This window comes from Sarcophilus harrisii, chromosome 2 (assembly GCF_902635505.1).
Source record: "Sarcophilus harrisii chromosome 2, mSarHar1.11, whole genome shotgun sequence".
Classification (NCBI taxonomy): Eukaryota; Metazoa; Chordata; class Mammalia; order Dasyuromorphia; family Dasyuridae; genus Sarcophilus; species Sarcophilus harrisii.
Window position 1 is genome coordinate 186342237 of NC_045427.1, and position 14655 is coordinate 186356891.

Consider the following 14655-nt stretch of genomic DNA (forward strand, 5'->3'; position numbering starts at 1 on the left):
AGGACCATCTAACTCATTTCCCAATTTTCAGATGAGGAAACTGAGCTCTTGCAATTTAAGCAACTTCAAGTTTCACTAAAGTAGCAAGGAGCAGAGGTTAAATTTGAACCCAGGTCCTCTTATTTCAGAACACGTGTTCTTTTTACTGCTTCCCATAAGAGGAATACTATGAATTCCAACCTTTAGGATTCATCTCTGCTACAGATCACAGGTGAATAAGTGAGAGTCTTGTGACAGGGTTTTCTGCTTATATTGACCTGCCTATTCTTTATTCTAGGGTTGGAATCTAGGTCTCTGTTTTGCAGGCTGTCAGTGAACTAACTTTTTTTTTTTGTGAGAAAAAAAGCACCTATCGGTATACTAAACTGATTTAGATCTCTAAATTTTTGAGATTATATATACACATATATGTTTTATACATGTATTATATATGTACAGGTATACATTTAAAAGCAAAACCACTATATATTTATAGAATTCCATTGTTAAATGTCTCATTCTTTATAGGGCTGGAAAAGTTTTAAGAGAAATTATTACTTTCTATTATATTAGTAACCAATTATTAAATTGTGATTAAGGGTTTTTTCTATTTCCTCATTCAGGACCCAGCTCCTATAACTCAATCTATGAATGATGTTGTTGATAGAGGAGATTGCCCAAATTGGGAACAGGTTCTTCAATCTTGAGCAGGACCCCACCCAACTAAGAGACCATATTTTTGTTTAAAGTATAAACAGAATCTAATCTAGGTGAAAATGTTTATCCTTTCTCCTTATATACCCTTCCATTGGAGTTATAGTAACCCAGCTCATAAAGGAGACTATCAACTAATGTGGTCTTAGTAAAGATAGATTCCTTTGTCCAAATTGCTGGAGGCAGTCAAGTCTCATGATCAAACTACTTTTCAATAGGAAATGCTGAAGGGTTTCAGCCCACCTCCTCATTTGAAAGTCTGCCCCCTTATTAATTATTCATCAATCAGGCTTGATTTTCACCTGAGGAGCACCTCCCCTTTTCTCCCCCCCCCCTTCTCTAAAAGTAAATTAAGGCATTCAGTATCTCCATTATTAGGTATCTTTGGTTACTAAGAGAGACCATGGACCATCAATTTATTGATAATCAGCTAGCATCATTAATAAATGATGGAAGGGTGAGGAAAAAAAAAACCCAAGACCCACCGAGGTTACAACTCCTCCTCTTTCCTTAAAAACTCATGGATGTGATCTTCTCCTTTAAATTGAACTCTGCATTGTTTTCCACTCTGATTTTTCCTGATCTTTGCAGTGATCTGATTGCCTTTTGAATAAGAAAACCTCACAGTCGCACATTCAAATAGTACAATTTCAGCCTTCTGGATCTCTGAAGAGCATTTCAGTTATAAAAAACATGTGAATTAATGACTTTTTTCTATTGAAGAGTATAACTATATTGACCATATGACCTCTTAAATGCTATAATGATCATGAGAAACAACCACAATAACATTTACATACTACATTACCATTATAAAGTATTTTATCTTTACCTAAGTTACCTAAAGTGATCAGTTCCAATTTATGATTTTCTTTTTACAATAATTCTATGAGTTAGTATGATGTTATAATAGGAAAGGCAGTGTGATATAGGAATCAGAGGTTTTGGTTCAATCCCATCTCTGATGCATACTTAACCTTAGACGGCAACTTCCCTTTTCTAGGCTTGAATTTCCTTAACTATACAATGATGGGTTTAGATTAAATGATCTCTGAGATTCTTTCATTTCACAGACAAGGGAGCCAAATTTCAGAGAGGTTATGTAACATACTTAAGAACACACAGTTATATGAGATACATGGAGGGAGTTAGGTTTATATAGTCAAACATAATAGGTGCCTTCCAATTCACAGGCCAGAATTTTTCCACTGTACTACTTGGTTTTAAATCCAGATTTAAATTTCATTTAAAAATTTAAGATACCAAATACAGTGTTCTTTCCAGTATATTCATTCAAAGGACTTTAAAAATCCTTGATTTTTTTTTTTTTTTTTTTTTGGACCAGTCACAGGAATAGTCTCAAAAAATGCCTTCTGATGCTGCTTCAGGTGTAATTTGTTAGGGAAAATAAGGCTCTTTTTAAGGTTACATCCTTCATTGTAGTGAGTTGTTCTGCTGAATAGGAGGGATGTTTTTCTCTTCTTATTTAGTATTATATATATTGGGAATGGGGAGCGTAGAGAGAGAGAAGAGGAAAGAAAATAGAACCAATTTGTTCCCAGACAGAAAACAAGTCCATAGTTTTCATTATATTTTTCAACTCATTTCTCGTTTTTCCATTGTGATGGTGGCGATAGCAACTAGGGAAATTAGAATCCTAGATAGAGCTGTAAGTAGGGTGGAGAGACATCTAAGCTTTTCCTAAGGGTGACAAATTTAGAGGATGCTGACTTCACTTGTAGCCCTTCAGTAGAATAGAAACAGCAGAGATTAGCACTAAGTAAGCAAGAATAATTGATTAAACTAGAAAATCCTGAAACTCTGGTCTGTGGCAAACTCTTGTGTACTTGCTCTAGGTGCAACAGTTTCTAGTTATTGCTTTTCTAGTTATGGCTTTTGATAAAAGAACTTTGAGATGAAAAAACTTAGGCAATGGGAAATAAAGTTAGGTACTCAAGGTTCTATCTATAGTAAGAAAGCCAGAATTCAAATCCAGGTTTTCTGGCTCTGAATCTGGGGATTTTGCCACTATTCCATGAATGGCACCCATAGGGCAAAGGTAAGATTAGACAGACAGGGTTACATGATGCCCCATGGCCCTTGCATTTCTATCCTTTTCACCAAACTGTTTTCTCTTTCTGCACAGGTGTAAATAACTCTTTCCATTCTGTTTCTGTTCCTTGTGGAGTCATAAGCTGGAGTACCAGATAGCACTATGAGCTCTCAGAGGAGCCTTAATACCAACATAGTATCCTTTTTCTACCTTCATGTCTTGTTATTCTTCCCATTTATTTTTCTTTTTGTTCTGATTTCAGCCAGACTGAGAACCCAGGGAGTGGTGAAAGCAAAGATGTGTTTTCAACAGCTTTTACAATTTCAAATCCATTTGGTGTTCTGAGGCCTGGATGGGAGACTGTCACTCAGGGAGCCAGTTGTAAACTCTTCAGGCCCAAAAGGCAGTGAGAAGCCTGTTGTAACCAGCGAAGCATCCACATAATGAGGCTGACTTCCTTTTTGATTCTAGTTCAAAAAGCACATCATGGCTTTGTTATTCTTTCCTAAATGCTGTCTATTTTGACAGTCTCCTCTGGCATACAGAAGCAGCCTACTCCAAGCAAAATTAATTATAATGTTCTCAAGTTCTCTTTTTCCTTCTGTCTTTCTGTGAAGTTACAGTGACGGGCCCAGCACACGTTGTGCCCATTTCCCTTGATGTCCCTTGACAGCTTTTATCAAGGTTGCCTGAGGCATAATTGTGATGCAGATGGATTTTGTGTCTAGTCACAGAATCACAGGATCTTATAGCTTGTAAAGCGCCTCAGAGGCCATTTCATTTAACCACACCTAGAGTACAAATGCTTTCTGTAATATCTGTGACTAGTCATTATCCAAGATCCATTCTGCCTGTGAGCTTGTGACTTCATGAATCTGCCCATTTTGTCTTTTCTAAATGTTAGAAGGCCTTTGTGATTTCTCTTAAAACTATACTATGACTTTTGGGACACACACACACACACACACACACACACACACACATTTAAACACTCAGTCCAATGTGGTCCAAATGTGTGTGTGTGCAAAGTGGAAATAGCTTTTCTATTTCCTAGCTGTGTGACCTTGAGCAAATTGACTTTACTTCTCATTGGCCTCATCCATAAAATAAGGGATTTCTAAGTTTCCTTCTAGCCCTAAATCTTATCATGCTATAAATGCAGGGAGGCAGATTTTTAACCCTACATAAATAGCAACTTTTAAACATTTAACTTGTCCAACAATGGAATGAATTACAGCTCAAAGAATGAATTTCTAGTCACTAAAAATGTTTGTACAGAATAGAGAGTATAAAGAAAGAGAAGCTGGTTTTCACCTACCTGGAGCATTGTAGGTCCTCTTTCCTTCTGAAATTCCCTTTTGTTGTCAAGGGCGCCATGATTCAGTTTGCTGTTTCCTTTTGTTTGTTGAATCTTATCCCACTCTCTGTGTCCACATTTTGTGCTTTTCTTGGCAGAGATACTGGAGTGATTTGCTAGTTCCTTCTCTAACTCATTTTACAGATGAGGAAACAAAGTGATTTGACCAGAATCATACAGCTAGTAAGTGTCTGAGGGTCAAATTTGAACTCATGAGGATGAGTCTTCCTGATGGTAAGCCTAGTACTTTATCCACTGTGCTATCTGGCTACCCTCACCAACTAGCTAGGTTTGAAAAGTCATTGTCATCTTCAACTCCTCTCTGTCCCATGCCATATATCTAATCACTCACCAAATCATTTTTTCTCTCTACATCTCTTGCATCCATTCTCTTCTTCCTCTCCCCTCCCTCCCCATCCTCAGCTAAGTTAAGCTCCTCCTCTTCTCCTATTTGGAATATTGCAATAATTTTCTAATTGTTCTTCCTGCCTCATATCATCCTATTCCAAGGGGCATCATTTACATAGTGACTGAAGTGATTATCTTAAATCACAGATCTTGACCACGTCACATTCCTTCTAAAAGAACTGAAACAAGCAGGGTGAAGTATCTAGGCCAAGATCATACAGCTAGTTAAGTGTTTAAGGCCATATTTGAACTCATGTCTTCCTGGCTCTAGGCCTGGAACTCTCTCCATTGTGCAACTTGGTGGCCTTAATAAGTTCTATAATCATTTTTAAAAGTCTTTTTTTGTTTTGTTTTGGTTTTTTTTTTGAGGCAGCATGTTACAGTGGAAAGAGCACTGACTCTGGAATCAGAGGACCTGGGTTCAACTTCCACTTTTATATATTACCTGGGTGACTTTGGACAAGTCATTTCACTCCTTTCAGCCTGTTTCCTACAAAATGAGGGGATTGGACTGGAACCTCTTCCTTGCTGAAGGTGAAGGATCCTGTTAATTTACTGAGAGACAGTATTATCTCTAATCTGAATAGATTTGGCTTTAGCACATCTAGATTTCAATTGCAGCTCTTCACTTTTGGACCTATAGGACTTTGCATGCAATAGGCAGCTGGTGATTCAGTGGATAGAGCACTAGGCTGGCATTTAGGAAGACCTGAATTAAAATCCAGCTTTAGACACTTATTATCTGTGCTACCCTGAGCAAGTCATTTAACCTTTGTCTGCCTCAGTTTCCTCAGCTGTAAAATGGGAATCACAATAATACCTACTTTCAAGGATTGTTGCTGGCAGGATCAAATGGCATAATAATTTCTCATGGTGCCTGGCACATAAAAGCCTTTATGTAAATGCTTATTCTCTTCCCTTAGGGCAACTCATCTAACCCTCAGTTTCCTTATCTGTAAAATGATGCTTGTATAGGTAATCTCTAAACTCCCTTTCAGTTCTAATTCTTATGATTCTATCACCAATCTTTTATTATTGATCCAACCCCCTTTTTATTGATATTTTTTGATTTCATAAAACAACTTTTTTATATTTCTAACCTACTGACAAACTATTGCTAGGTAATTGTTACCAAATACAAAAGATAAAAGCTATCCCATGCGGTGTTTCTAAAATTTCCAAACTAATTCCAAACTAAACCAAAAGATAGATTCTGTTGCCTCAAGTTTCTACATGATGTCTTAATTCATAAAGAGCAGCTGTTGTGTATTGTGGCAGTCAGAGATATAAGCAAAAATGAAAATTCATATCTTAAGCCTGGTGTTGAATGTTCTCCTTCTAACATTTGCAAATTATAGTGTATTTTAAAATGTCCAATTCGTATAATCCAGGGTGGGCAGCAAGTAGAAGCTTTCCTGACCTCATTCAGCTGTTGCTGTTCAGGCAGGTTCTTGGCGGCCCCCTGACAGAATCTTATTCTAATCAAAATCTGGCTGTCTTGAAACTCTTGGTTCCCATTCCCTTCTCCTTGCTCCAATTTAAAAATTCCCCCAGCTGCTCCTGTTAGTGGCTTAATCTTTCCAATCAACTCTTCTAACCACTTCTTGAATTTCTTCCTTCAGTGACTGTGAGCTCCTCCAGCTGCTCTTGCCCATCTTGTTCTTTTTGTATGCCAGAAAGTCTAGCCTTCAAAAGAGTTTGAGTCTCTTTATTTTGCTTTCGAGTGTAGTTTAAACGCAAATACTTATTAGCTAAAATATTTCTAAGTGCACAGACTGTGTCAAGGAGAATTTTGTCATGCATACAACTTGGAAATATGCAGCTCCAAGAGAGCAACTGTTTTCCTATTTCAACATGGATGTATATGTGGAGATACAAACATATATATCCTTCAATACTTTAAGGATGAATAAATTTATTAGTGTGATGAAAAGGGTGTAGATTGTAGTATGGTGCTGCTTTTAAGGCTTTATGAAAAATAATTTATAATAAATTCCCAATTAATTTCTAATTATTTTGTTAACTTGTTGATTTAGGATTATCTACATTTGCAGAGGCATTACTGACTTTTAAAATTCAGTTACAAGTTATTTGTTTCCTCAAGTATGTGCATGACATCTTAATTCATAACTAGCATCTATTGTGTATCATGGCAGTAGAGACATAAGCAAAAATGAAAAACCTTTACTAACTTTTTAATGATAGTAACAACAGATCTATAGGACTTGAATGGCTGAAATATCCTGGCCCACAGGACCAAGGATGGTAAAAATTGAAATAGATATCAATAGATGAAAATAAGTGTCGGATAAAATCTAATATGATAAACTGAATAGGGTTGAATATAAAGTCCAACATTGGGGTTGAAAAATTAACCTCATAAGAACAAAATGGGGGAAGTATGGCTAGAATGAGGGGAAAAAAGATTTGGGAGATTTATTGGATTGTAAATTCAATATGAGTCAATAGCAACAACATGTTCTGAGACATGATCAGATAACGGGTTGGACTAAACGGCTACAGATTCTTTCTACCCCTGGGGGGAATCTATGATTCTGATGGAATTGGACTAAGTCCTGCCCTCAAAGATCTTAAGTCTGTTGAGAGATGAGTGCACAGATAACTATCTATGCATAATCAATGAATATGAAAATAACCAAAGAGACTCTTGAGAGTTCAGAGAAGGAAAAACTTTCCAATTCCTCCTTATCCAGAAATAATTCTTTCCTTCTATGAGCTCCTCTAGTATTTTGTTCCTGCCATATTCTTTGGGGATAGCAATTGGATTAAAGTTATTTCTGGACCCATTTTATCTTTCCCTGATAGGTTATAAGGTTTTTGAGGACAGGAATCTTGTTTCACTCATCTTTTCATTCTTAGCACAGTAACATACAGTAGTATTTGGTGAACTGAGTTAACCCTGTAAGTGCACAACATATCATATTTGTTTAATTACATACATTCATTCAACAACATTTCTTGAGTACTCAGGGTACTGCAGTTGTAAAAATATGTACAACACAAACTTAGCTTTCAAGGAGTTTACAAACTAAGAAGAAAGAAAGATCCATATGCATATAACTGATACATAAGTATAGTGGGAGACAATAATAAAAGTTAACATTGATCTGACACTTGGTTGCAAAATATTTTATGTACATGATCTGACTGATAACCTTGTAAGATAAGATCTACTGGTATTATTATCCTTGGTTTACAGATAAATATCTGTAGCAGAGAAAATAAGCAATTTTTTATAAGTATCTGAGGCAGGATTTGGACCCATGTTCCTTCTAACTCAAAGACTAGCAGTTTTACAGTTGGAGTACCCAAGGAAGGGAGAAAGAAATTGGGAATGAGATTAGGCTGGAAAGGGAAGGAAACATGTAAATTGTTCTTGTTTCTTGCTCAGTTTCATATGGAGAAACCCTCTCCTGGGCTTTAGTTATGGAAGCTACAGAAAAGTTTATATTCTAACCATAGCCCAGAGCCCATTATTATGTACATATTTGGCTCTCAATTCACATAAAAAATGAATATATATCCTTTAGCAGGCTCCCTGCTCCCAGCACCAAAATGCTGCCACTTTCTGAATTTAATACTATTATATTCATTATTTATACACATATATAACATCTATTTTTATTTATTTATTTTTATCATATCTCTGGGACTAATAGAAACTATTATATATTTGGCCAAAGTGTCATTTCTTTGGGTTTTTCCTCTTCCCATCTTTCCTAACCCAAAGTGAATTGATTTGTAAGATAATGTACAAGGTCTCCAAAATCCCATTCCATCCACAAGAGATAAAAAATATGATAGCTTTCTATTTTCATTTATCTTTCTATGTTTTGGGGGGACTTGCCTCTCTTTTGCCTCTTGATGTTTGATTTTTTTTAATGGGCCACAATTTATAGATGAATTCACTTTGGGAAATTCTATATTTATTTAATTCTACAAACAATTAATATGCCTCTATAAAATACTGATTGGCCCTATATGTACATATGTATAACTATGACCATTCCTTCCCATAGCATTTGCCTTATCTCAGTTTTGTTTCATGTCACTCTATAGTATGTAGACTATAAGTTCAAACTTTTGTCTCACTTTGGGATCTATAAGAAGTGCAACAGAAGCAACATTGGCTTCTGTTTAGCATGGTGCCTGACACGTATTAGGTGCTCTATAAATGCTTACCCCTTCCTCCTTCTGCTAACCTTCTTGGGAATGTCATTACTTGTACTTCAGTAACTCCTTGATCATATATGGACACTCCTTTCACTAATCTTATTTGACCTCCTGACCACTACTTTCCAGTCTTGCGTGATTTTAGTTTGTTTTTCTGTCAGTCTTCCAAGGAGATCTAGTAAAAACACTGGATACTTATTTCTTGGATTCTCAGAATATTTAGCCCCCTTTTCTTTTTCTCTGATTACTCAGTGAGAGGGAGCACAATGAGAATGCATAGAACTGTGGATAATTTTATTTTTATCTCTTCAATGGATTATTGTGACAAAAAAAATCATCATCTGCTGGCTACAGTGCTGGTCTTCAGACTACAGATGAATTCTAAAAACCTTGGATTTTCCAGGCTCTGCCAACATTTATAATTTGTTGTTCTCTTTCTGGCCATTTCCATATCATGCCTCTTATACTCTGGACTTTTTCCTCATCTGCCTCCCATAAGAACTAAGCCTTTGCCAAAAGAATCCTGGGCTCTGATAGGTTAACTTTTGTGTTATCTTTTTTGGAAACATTACCAGGCCACTTTCTGGGCATTTCCAAACTATGCACATATCCCACCTCTGGCTCTTTACTTTTTCTTTTTTGTGTGTGTAGTGTTTTCCTTATTAAAAGGAAAATTCCATGAGGGCAACAATTGTCTTGCTTTCTCATATTTGTTTTACTAGCAAATTGGAACAGAGTCTGACACATTGAAACTACTTAGTAAGTATCAAATACTTTCATTTATTCTTTCATTTATTAATTCATTCAAGAGCCCAGAGTCATTTTGTTGCTACAATGATGCATTAAAAGGAAGGTTTCCTTTCCTTAAAATCCTTATTTAATGCTAGCTGATTGCATCATACTCATAGGTATTGGGAAGGATTCAGCTGACCTTCCATTAGGTATGATGGTTTGTGACCAGTGCCTATACTGTTTTGAATTCTCCAAAATGGTGAACCTCAACAAAATTTGAAATTTATATGAAATAATCCTGAAAATATACTGAAGAATGAAGCATACTTAAAATATTGAACTTCCCTAAAAAAGCAGAAGTGCTCTCTGGGTCCAAGGAACATGGTGTTGTAGAGCAGTGGTTCTCAAAGTATGGTCTAGAGAATTCTGGGGATCTCTGAAACCCTTTTAGAGGGTCTACAAATTCAAAAAAATTTCCAATATGGTAAATGTCTATGAATATAACCCAGATAAAAATGCTTTGGAGAGATCCTCAATAATTTTTAATAGGATAAAGATATTGAAAACAAAAGTTTGAGAACCACTAGTGTAGAGTAATCATTCCAAGTTGAATCAAATATTTATTATTGGAAGAGAATTAGGTATAGGGGCTCAAAAGAGCCATCGAATCAGATGTAAAGGCACCGTTGTTAAAGTTCAGGAGCAAAGCAGATAGTGACATTTCCTCCCTGCCCCTACCAATGGTTTTTATTGATATCTTCCTTCCATTCTCTTCTATTTCTTTTTCATTTTTCTCCTTCCTTTTCCTTCCTCAACTTTCATTGCCTTGTCTTTTGTCCCTTCTCTTTTCTTCCCTTCCCTTTTCCCTTTCTTTTCCTTTCCCATTCCTTTTCATAATTGTCCTTAATATCTTCCCATTCATCCTCCTGGAGAGTTATCCCACATAATATTTTATCTTTTTTTATTGTTACAACAACTCTTAGGTGGTGGTGTCTTCATTTTACAGATGAGGAAATAGGCTTAGGATGAATAACTTGCCCAGAGTCACATTAAGTGTCTCAGATTGGATTTGATTTCAGGGACCTCCCGAGTCATTGTGTCCATTGTCCCACTTAGCTGCAACACATTCACACACACTCTCTCTCGGAAGTTGTTTATATACACTCATATATTTATCTTTGTAGATATTTCAAATATATTAAAATTATAATATAACATTACATTATAATTTATATAATATATGCAATATGTGACATTATATATTATATATTATAAATATTATTTAAATTGAATTTATATATTTTTATGAGATATTGCCTTCCCCTATAAACATTTCTCTGATAACCTCTCTAATTACTAGTTCTCTTTCATCCCCTCTCTCTCCCTGGAATCTCTTCTTTGCTTCATCAGGCTCTATATTACATTTATTTGTGTATATATTTTATTCTCTAGTAGTGTAAGCTCCTTCTAGGCAGTGACTATTACTCTTATCTCTGAATGCCTAGATTTTTTACAAAGCTCTTTACAAAGCAGGGCTTTTCTTTGTTGAAATGATATTTACTCTGCTTTGACTCTAGGTTCACAAGTCTCATATAGGCTGTATTATATATCATAATCCATAAAGTTTAGCCAATATTTTAATTTTCTTCTCCTGGTAATATATTGTACCATGTATTAGTCCCCCTGGCTCTTGGGCTCCTGGAAAATCTATATATTTTCTCCATCCTATGTTTAGGTCCTCAATCTCAGATATATAGCTCACTATTATTTATGGATTCTGGATTTATCTATATATCTATTTTGAACTGAAGCTGTGATTTTAGTCAACCAACATTTTTTAAGAGCTTATTATGTGGTAAGGTGGCTAGGTGGCACAGTGGATAGAGTGCTAGACCAAAAGTCAGAAAGACTCATCTTCTTGAGGTTTAACACACTTAGTAGCTATATGAACCTGGATAAGTCATCTAATCCTCAGTTTCTTCATCTGGAAAATGAACTGGCAAATACTTTAGCACATTTGACCAAGAAAATCCAAAATGAAGTCATACAAAGTTGGACACAACTAAGATGACTGAACAACAACTGTTTGCCAGCAGTGTGCCTCATTGATATAAGGAATTCTTAATAATGAGACTGTTCTGGAACTTCAAATTGACAATTCCTCTGTAGTATGAATATTAGAGAATTTCTGGGATACTTAAATTAATTGCTCCCCCCCGCCAAGGCAATTGGGGTTAAGTGACTCGTTCAGGGTCACACAGTTAGGAAGTGTTAAGTGTCTGAGGTCAGATTTGAACTCAAGTCCTCCTGCTTTCAGAGTTGGTGCTCTATCCACTGCACTACCTAGTTGCCCCTCCAGGTCTTCTTAAATCTAAGACCAACTTGCCCTATGCTGTCCTAGAGTATCTTTACAATTACAAAATGCTTTATGTAAATTATCTCATTTGATTCTCATAGCATACAAGGTGAGTATGATAAAGAAATTCCTTTACAGAGAAAGAAATTAAATTCCAGAGAATTTATGTCTAATGTCATACAGGCAGTGATTGATAAGAGCTTGCATCTGAACTCCAGTCTTTGGATACCAGGTCCAGGCTTCTTTCTATCTCCTACATTTGAATCTTGAAAAATAGCTTTTCCTTGATGTTCTTGATTCTGGCAAATCAAGTTTCTGTTTTAGGTATATGGAAATTTTATTGGATCTGTTGGGTTCTTTCAAAGTGATCAACAGTTCTGAATTTATACAAGTGGGCTCCTATTTCTATTCCTGGATTTCCTCCACTCTGGCATCTGCTTTCTTCACTTTACTGAAAACATTCTAACCACATCATGACTCATGGGAAAAGAGAGAGCTGCTTTCTTGTGGCACCTTCCTCATTAAGCAATTCTAACAGATTTTGTATATGAGTTTGTTATGTTTTATATGTGTGTGTGTGAGATATATATTAAAAGTTACCTCTTCTTCATTCTAGCTGCCAAACTTCTATAAATCTCCATTCTGCAGATTGGCTGTTACCACTTGCCCTGGTGGTAATTCAAAGGGCAAGTTGGAGATGGTCAAAGGAATGCTGGGCTTGAGGTTGAGAAATATGGGCTTGAAGCTGTTCTTTTTTACTTAACTTCTCTCTGCTTCTCTTTTCTCATTTGTAAAATGTGTAGCTGGGTTAGATGGCCTCTCAAGTACCTTCCAGTTCTAAATCTACAACTCTAGCTATTTGACAAGAGGAAGGGTACCCAATGTCTTTGAAACTGTCTTTTCTTTAAAATGGGGATGTTAAAATGTATGTAGTATTTCCTTAGAGGGTTGTTTTGAAGAGCAAATAAGAGTACCTGGGAATATAGCAATCGATTGATGAATATATGAAGAACATTTGATAAACCAAATACCTACAAAAATTATACTACTATAAACTACATAATATATTCCTATTTATATGAAAGGTAGTTGGTACAGTAGATAGGCTACAGGGCCTAGAGTCAGGAAAACTCATATTATTGAGTTCAAATCTGCCCTTAAAATGCATACTATATGCGTGATCCTGGGGAAAACTGCCTCACTTTTCTCATATATAAAATAAACTGGAGAAGGAAAGGCAAACCATTCCAGTATCTTTGTCAAGAAAATCCTAAATGAGTCCACAGACAATCATACATGACTGAACAACAAAAATTCTTATTTCCTTCATCACTCACCATATTGTTCTCTGCCCCTTTTTTGATTACACATATTTTTACTTTGGGAGTTGTGAAAGTTTCTAATTTTCTTCAACTATTTTTGTCTTAGCAATTTTACTCATGTTTTAGTAAGTACAGTACTGCTTTATTTTTCTCTTTGGGCCTGAGAAGGATAGTGTTAGAAGTAGAGCTTTTGAATTAAGAATCATGAGAACTGAGTTTGGATTTTAGCTCAGCATTTGAAGAGCTGTGTGAACCAAGGTAAGTTACTATCTCAACATGCTTTCTTGTATGTTTTGACTTAATAATTATTAAAGTCCTTCTTACCCCAAAATTTCTATAATTCTATCATGGGTTGTCCCAGGGTGAGGTATCTCCTTCACATATTTATTGTGTTTAATGCACATTTATTGAATGGCTGAGCCCTCTGAGATTCTTTGATTTCTATGCTCTGTTATCAGAGAATTGTGTAGTTATCAGTCAGAGCTCTGCTTTTTAGTGTTTGATGAATAGCTTCCTGTAGCAACCCATTATTCAGACCTTTTTGTAGAAAGAAAAAAAGAATCTATGTATATATGTATATGTATATATATGTATATGCATTCTGCACCCATGGTTTCAGAGATAATGGACTTCAAACACTTGCCTCCTATATACTATGTGTTGGATTTTCCCTCTCTTTGGGAAAAGAAATTATTTGCCATTTTGAGAAAGCCCATTCTGTGACTTTTTGTTGGGAGAAGAGGGCTCATTGTGTTGCAGTGGAGAAACCATGAGTCTTGGATCAGAAAATCCCACCATGTCTCTGTGTTCCTCATGTCTTATGAGATTCTTAATAAGTAATGTTTCTGGGCATTAGTTTCTTGTGCTGTAATGTAAGGGGCTCAGAGTAAATGTTCTCTAAGGCCTCTTCCAGATCTGGCATTATGTGAATTTTGTGACTATAATATTTGTTAAATGACTACTAACACAAATCATAATAATTACCATGCTGCATTTATATATCCCCAAGTTACCAGAATTTCATTTATATGTCCAAATTATATATGTATATCTTCTCCAACTTGTGATTTCATCATTTCAGGGAACATTTTGGGGGAAGGCTCCTCTGCCAATATATGTTGGCAATTGCTCAGTAACTTGTGGTCTTAACAAGTTGTACTGAAGCACTGAGTCATTAAATGATTTACTCAAGGTCATAGAGCTAGTATGTCAGAAGCAGTACTTGAACCCAGATCATCTTGATTTCAAAGTTGGCTATTCACTATGGCATTTGCATCAATTCGTCAATAATATTTAAATACTGCATATTTATTATTATTATTATTATTGGATATTGTGATACTGTTTGGGTTACAAAGACAAAAGTAAAATAGTCTCTATCCTCAAATTTTCATTTTATAACAAATATCTTTATATACACATATATATGTGCATATATACACATTAATATACACAATAATATTACGTATTTCACATATATGATCTAGGGGGAATCATAAAACAGTTCACATAAAAGAGTAGTATATGAGCTGACGTAAAG

The 14655-nt window shown here is 35.7% G+C and overlaps 1 protein-coding gene across 4 annotated transcripts in view; it reads left to right on the forward strand.

Annotated features, from left to right (window-relative positions):
- Window positions 1–14655, forward strand: part of DCDC2C (doublecortin domain containing 2C) — a 186417-nt gene that overhangs the window by 166110 nt on the left and 5652 nt on the right. The gene's annotated exons all lie outside the window — the stretch shown is intronic.